This window comes from Ochotona curzoniae, unplaced genomic scaffold, assembly GCF_017591425.1.
Source record: "Ochotona curzoniae isolate NIBS_2020 unplaced genomic scaffold, NIBS_Ocur_1.0 contig_1014, whole genome shotgun sequence".
In the NCBI taxonomy this organism is placed as follows: domain Eukaryota; kingdom Metazoa; phylum Chordata; class Mammalia; order Lagomorpha; family Ochotonidae; genus Ochotona; species Ochotona curzoniae.
The window spans coordinates 39,221,980-39,228,821 of record NW_024464920.1 but is presented as its reverse complement, the minus strand read 5'-3'; positions in this window follow the sequence as shown (position 1 = coordinate 39,228,821).

Sequence of the window (6,842 nt, the reverse complement as noted above, 5' to 3'; positions counted from 1 at the left end):
TGTATAACACATTTCTTAAACTTATCCCTACAAATTAAAACTTTTATCCTTTGTCGCCCCCCAACCCCCCAACCTACCCCCAACCAATATTTCCTCTTTTTCTATTGTGAATACTATGAGCTTGGTATTACTGCCTGAAAAGCTTTATCATTGAAACCATCTGGGCCTGGAATTTTCTTTGTGACAGTTCCCCCTCTCTCCCCAAATTTACGGACTCAACTCCCTTATACAGAAATGCTTATATTTTTCGACTTGATGTTATTTTTGTGTGTAGACCAATCTTGTAAATTTTGTTTCTATAGCACTAGTCTATTTCAGGGGTCAGCAAACAATGGTCTTCAGGATATTCATGCTTGAAAAGTTTCAATAGTCATATGCATTCATTATATATTATGCATGGTTGCTTTTATGCTATAAAGGAAGGATTAAGTAGATGTGATTTTATATACCAGAGGGCGCCTTATATTTACCTTTCACAAAGTGCCTTCCAGCGCTTTGTTGTTGCTTTCGCTTTTAAAGATTTTTTATTAGTATTCATTCATCCATTCACTTTGAAAGGCAGAGTGAGAGGGAGCAACAGAGCTCTTGCATGTGCTGGTTTACTCCCCAGTGGTCACAGCAGCCAGGTCTGTGCCAGGCTAAAGCCAGGGGACAGGAACTTCATCCTGGACCTTCACATAGGCTGTTCGCTGCCTTTCCAGGCCCACCAAGCTAAATCAGAAGCACTGTAGCCAGGACCCAAACAAGCACTCTAACATGAAGTGCTGCATTAACAAGCAGCAACTACACTTGGAATGCCACAACGCCAGCCCTAGTAAGCCAATTACTGATCCATTGCTTCTAAAATTTCAAATATGCAAAAAATAATTTATAATTTTCATTTCCTTTTACTGTCTCTAAAATGTGTTGTAGTAATTTCTTTTGCATTCATGATATTGGTGCTGTCATTAATTCCTTGATATTTGGCTTCATTAACTTTTTCAATTATCTTACTGATTTCAATTTCATTCCTGCTTTTATATTTAGCAGATCTTTCCATTTCACTTTGGTTCATTTTGTTGCTTTTTTTTACTTTATTAATATGTAAGGTTAGATCATTGATTTTTCAGTCATCTAATATCCTAGAGTACACATTTTAGAGCAATGAACTTCCCTTTGAGAATTACATTATCTAAATCTTATAAGATGACATCAATGCTTTATGTTCATCCAGATTCCTACTGTGATTATTTGCTTGAATCACTCATTTTTCAAATGTGTTGTTTAATTTCCATTTAGTTGGGATTTAATTACAATACGAACCCAAACATGAAGCTTGTTAGCAACTAGAATATCCAGAGTGATGCTGAACATGAAATAAACTGAGCATATTATACCTGTGACTTCAATAGTACTAGGCACTTTGACACCTTACCAAGCTACCATAGAGCACATGGATTCTATATCCATTTGCAAGTTCATATAGTGTGGCAATGCAATAAAAATAAATCAATGAAAAGAATCTCAAAGTAGGTCTGAAATATTATTTAATTTTTGACAAAGGCACCAGAGCAACAAAAGGGAGGAAGGAAAAATTTTCAACAAATGGTGCCAAAGCAGTTAAATATCCCTATTAAAAGTGGGAACCCACCTCACCTTACTCACCAAACTAACTTGAAGGGATAGTACTGCAGCATGGCATGTTAACCTGCTACCTGAAATGCCAGTACCCTTCATGGGTACAAGTTCCATTCCAAGATTCACTTTAAATCCAGTTCCTACTAAAGCAGCTCAGAAAGCAGCAGACAATGGCCCCTACACCCAAGTGGACAACCCGGATGAAGCTCCTGACTTCAGCTTGTCACAGCCCCAGCCTTTGTTGTCAACTAGGGAAACCAGCAGATGGAAGACCTATTTCTATATAACTGTGCCTATCATACAAATAAAATCAATATTTTAAAAAATTTCTGAAGATCATTAACCCATATTGCATAAGCTAAAATCATAAAGATTCTAGAGAAAATGTAGATGAATGATAGAGGTAGGAAAAGTATTGTAAGACACTGCAAGCAATAATAATATAAATTGATAAACTGTCTTTACCAAAAAGAAAAGCATCTGTTCATCAAACTTTTCCAGTAGGAAAACAGTCAGCGAAAGGATTAAGAGATACTATTTACAAAGTACTAGTACTCAGGATATTTAAAAAAAAAAAAACCTCAATTGTACAAACAAAAACATCATCTAAAATATAAGCAAAAGATTTAAACAAGACACATGAATTGTTACTAAGCACACTGAAGAAATGTTCAACATCATTAGGAAATGCAATTAAAATCATAACAAGATAACACTAGTCACCTACCAGTACAGTTAAAACTGACAAATTCAAATACTGGTGATATGATATCAAAACTCCAAGATGTTCTTAGCTGAAAGAAAATCAAGTAAAACCATGTTCAAAAATAACCTGGATGTTTATAGTAAAATTAAACATAGAAATATACCTCATGACAAATTCTAGTCCTACAACTTTATCCAAGAGAAAAAATGCATGCCCACAAAAATATTTGTGTAAAAATATATGTATCTGCTTGATATGAAAAACAGATGCTCTTTAAAGGGACTTTGTTTTTTTTTTTTTTTTTGGTCTTTTAAAGATTGATTTATTTATTGAAACTCAAAAGTAAAGAGAGAGAAAAAGGTAAGACAATCAGAGATCATCAAACTACAGAACTCTTTCTGGGTCTTTCACAGTGGTGGCAGGAGCCCAAGAACTTGGGCTGTCTTCCTAGGTATATTAGCAGGTATCAGGATTAGAAATAAAAGAGCTAGCCCTGAAATTGGCACCCAGATGGGATACCATTGGGGACTTAATCTGATATGCCACAACACTGGCTCCAAAGATTTTCTTGTTTTGTTTTTAAGATTAGCTAACAACACATAAGTCAGGAGCCAAGTCAGAACTGTATGGTAGATGCCTAATTATATGCCAGTAAAACTCTCACAAAATTACCTGTTTAATTAAAAGTATTGGCATAATGGAAAATTCTCTAGTGACTCCTTTTTGAGCAATTATCTGCTAAGCTTTGGATAACTTGTCCAACATAATCTTACAAGAAGCAGATATTATTATTCTGTCCTTTCAGAAAGTCAACAAACATAATCTCTTGAGCATCTAAAAAAATTGCCTTCTTGACTATTGGTCTTGACTAGTCAGTTCATTTTTGTTTTGTTCAGCTCACTTCTACCTCTTGGTAGCCACTGTCTGATTGTGTTTTATTTTCACGTAAAGCTGTATTTCATCTCATAATAATTGTCCTAAGAAATGCTTCTGGACCTTGACCCTACTTGTTTAAATTTTGCAATGGAAGTTCTGCTCATCTGCAGCTAATCCAGGCCCAACAGTGCAGGCACTATTAAGCAGAGCCCACTCTGCTTTAACATTCTAGAATTCAAAATTATAATGACTTGAACAAATTTAGATGTCTATGATGTTGGCTATTGCTTCTTTTGATAACCGTCATTGCTGTTCAATGAAGACAGGAACAGGAGTAATTTCCTCTTTGCAAACTGATAAATCAATGTAGACGGAATATCAATGTGGGCTTCATCTTTAACACTATCTCTTCTTAAAATGAGCTAGTTACTTGTAAACTAACTTCTCCAAGGCATTCTTTCTCCAAGCTTCATAATAAATTGAATGTTTGTTCTTACTTCAACTAAACTAGAATCACACTGCTTTGACAGACGTTCCTATCAAGCATGCTGTCTTAATTTTTCTTAATGACTCAAGCAATATCCTTTTCAAATGTGTTATACCAACTAGCACACATCTATTTTGGTGAAAATAAATGAAATTCATGCATACTTTTTCATTATGTTAATTTCCCATGAACTTTTCAAAATCCCTTCTATAAAAGATACATTCTTTTGTTTTCTGTAAATCTTACCACAAAAAGAATTGTAAGCAAATACTATATTCTGACTTATGTTACACATGTTGAAATATTTACTGAAAAGTACATAGCTATATGCAATATATTTTGAAATGTATTAAGATGATGAATGGTAGAAGAGAAGGATACATGTAAATGCTAATGTTATAACTGAGGTGAAAGTACATGGGTTCTTCATTGCAGAAATTTAGAAGGAATTTTAAGTTTTCTCATTCTTCTTGATAATAACAGGAGTAAAAATTCTTGGTGTTCTGATTACAAAAACCAGCCACTAAGAAACTCCGGGTTTTGAACAAACCAATGAGTGACAGTCTTTTGAATTAAGGTAAATTTACTAGTACCTCACAGCAAAGACATGCGAATAAAATGGAAAAGAAGTTTAATATAAAATGATCTACAAATATAGTGTTAGCAAGCAGTTCTTCAGAAAAGAAGATTGCATTTGATATTGCTTTTTGCTTTTCCAAGGCTTCTAAACCAACCAACCCATCTGGCACTAAGTCCCATCTCCCCCTCCCTGCTTCAAATTCCTTGCTACCACTGTGGGTACCTCCCTCTTGGGTTGCCACTCCAGCTGGTTAGCAGAAAACAAGGACTGGAGCAGGCATGGCTAGCCAGAGAGTGACATCCATCAGCACGTGTATGGGCTGGATAGCGGGGCTGGTTGGGTTGAACTAGGCTGCAATGATCACTGATATGTATGAAAGCCGAATGGGATGCAGGACAGACTAGATCAGTCAGCTGTACAAACTGGCAAGCTTTTGAACCAGGGCAGGAGGTGAGCCTGGTGGGGGTTATTGCGGGTCACTCTGACTAGGCTGCAGCTCCCATTAGTGTATGTGAAGGCTGAGTGTGTGGTGGGCAGGATTGGACTGGGCTACAATACCCACTGGTTTGTATAGTAGACAGGCTGGAGGCAGAACTGACCCAGCAAATGCAACCACCACCATATGCATAAGCTGATTAGGGTAACATACTGTGCTGGACCCTGTATTGGCAAGCATACACAAGAGTCAGGTCTGGGATCACCTCAGATTAAGTGATCCTAGACCTAGGGATCCCCCAAGTTGAGTTGTTGGGCTCAGAACCCCAACCATGGAGAGAACTGCAGGTTCCATGGTCTGACTGCACAGTATATGTGTCAGACTTGGGCCTCCTCCTCCTTGTACATGGAGAATATGGCAGCACATTGGAGTCTGCAGAAGACACCCGGTACACAATAGAGGACAAAGGATAGAACAATTTGATCAACTATCCCAGCCAAGTGTTCGCAGTGACTATCTGGGCAAATGGAGACTCTAAGGTGGAATAAGCCAACCAGTGGATTCTGGAGAGATTTCATCATGTTTGGAGTGGCGTGACAGGCAGTAATTCAGAGCTATTGAACTATCAAAGCCTCTTGAGCAGGACCCTCAGAGCATGTCCTACACTGGGGACACTGCGATGGCTGGGAGGCTGGGTATGGCTTCTCCCTTATTCTCCCTCTTCCCCCAGATACAGGAAGGAAAAAATGAGAATGTGGAAATGGTGATCTCACCTGCCTTCCTGTAGCCCTTGATCCTTATCACCCTAATCAGCTATGTAAAAATCATGAAAAATAAAAATAAGCCAAATTTTAAAAAAATTCCTTACTACCATATTGGGACATTTCATATTTAGCGCTAAGGAAAAATAAATCTATGGTCCACTGCACATCAGAGCAACCAATTTTTTAAAGAGTTGTCATTTAAAATATTGGAAACTATCTCCACAATTAAATCATTATGTGAAGACCTTATAACATTCAAAGGCTATGATAATTTAAGCAAAGCAAAGGAAAACATTAACTGATTTTTTTAAACCACCAAAATGACTTGAATTTGATCCCAATTTTGGGTGAAAATCGGGCAGAACAATTCATATAGTGGAAATCTAAAACAAAATACATAATGATAAATATTCATTACATTCCCAGAACAGCAGTTATAAGATTACATTAACAAGGATGCATAGATTAATAAGTCTAAGAACGTTTAAGCCTTGGGAAACAAACTAGGGTAAAGTTAGTAACATTAAAAATGAGGAAGCGTTACAAGTGGAAAACAGGACTTCAGAATCATTTGTTTACAAACATACTCAGAAAATACTTGCCTAACAATATTTAAATATTCCCCAAGAGAATGAGCAGCAATTGTGTCCACCTCTGATACAACATGCTTCAGTGAATCAGTATACTATGCAAGAATGTAAATTCCTAAAACGACAAAAAAGCAGGAAGCTAAATATTCCTAGCACCACCGAAGAAAGTAAAACAGTCCTGAGGAAAACAAACAACATGCCAGCCCCAGATAGCTCAACAGGAAAGGAATGAAAAAGAATGAATGTGCACCTTCTATGAAGTTTGTAAAGCTTAATGTCAAACCAAGACAAAATCAATATAGGAAGGAAGCAAGGCAGGTATTTGGCATGATGGTTGAGGCTAAAATGCCACTTAGGATACCTACTTCCTACAGCCGCAGGGTGCCTAGGGTGAGCTTCCCGTACAACTCTGGATTCCAGCTTCCAGCTAATGCAAAGTCTAGCAGGCAGTTGACAAGTAGTTGGGTCCCTGCCACTCACGTGGGAGACCTGGATGAGTTCCCAACTCACGCAGCAGATGGGGGCTTGCTCAAGTGCTTTCACTGCTTCTGTGCCTTTCAAATAAATGACTTCTAGATTTTTTTTTTAAGAAAAATTGTAGATCAATCTCTGGTGATAATAAATGTAAAATATACTGGAACAAATATTTCTCAATTGGATCCAATAATATAAGTAGGTTTCTTTCATGAATACATGGTTAATTTAACACAGAAAAGTTGTTAATTTATGTCAATATATACAGAAAAAAATTCAGTAAGATTCAACAAAAGTCAGTATAAAAACTAT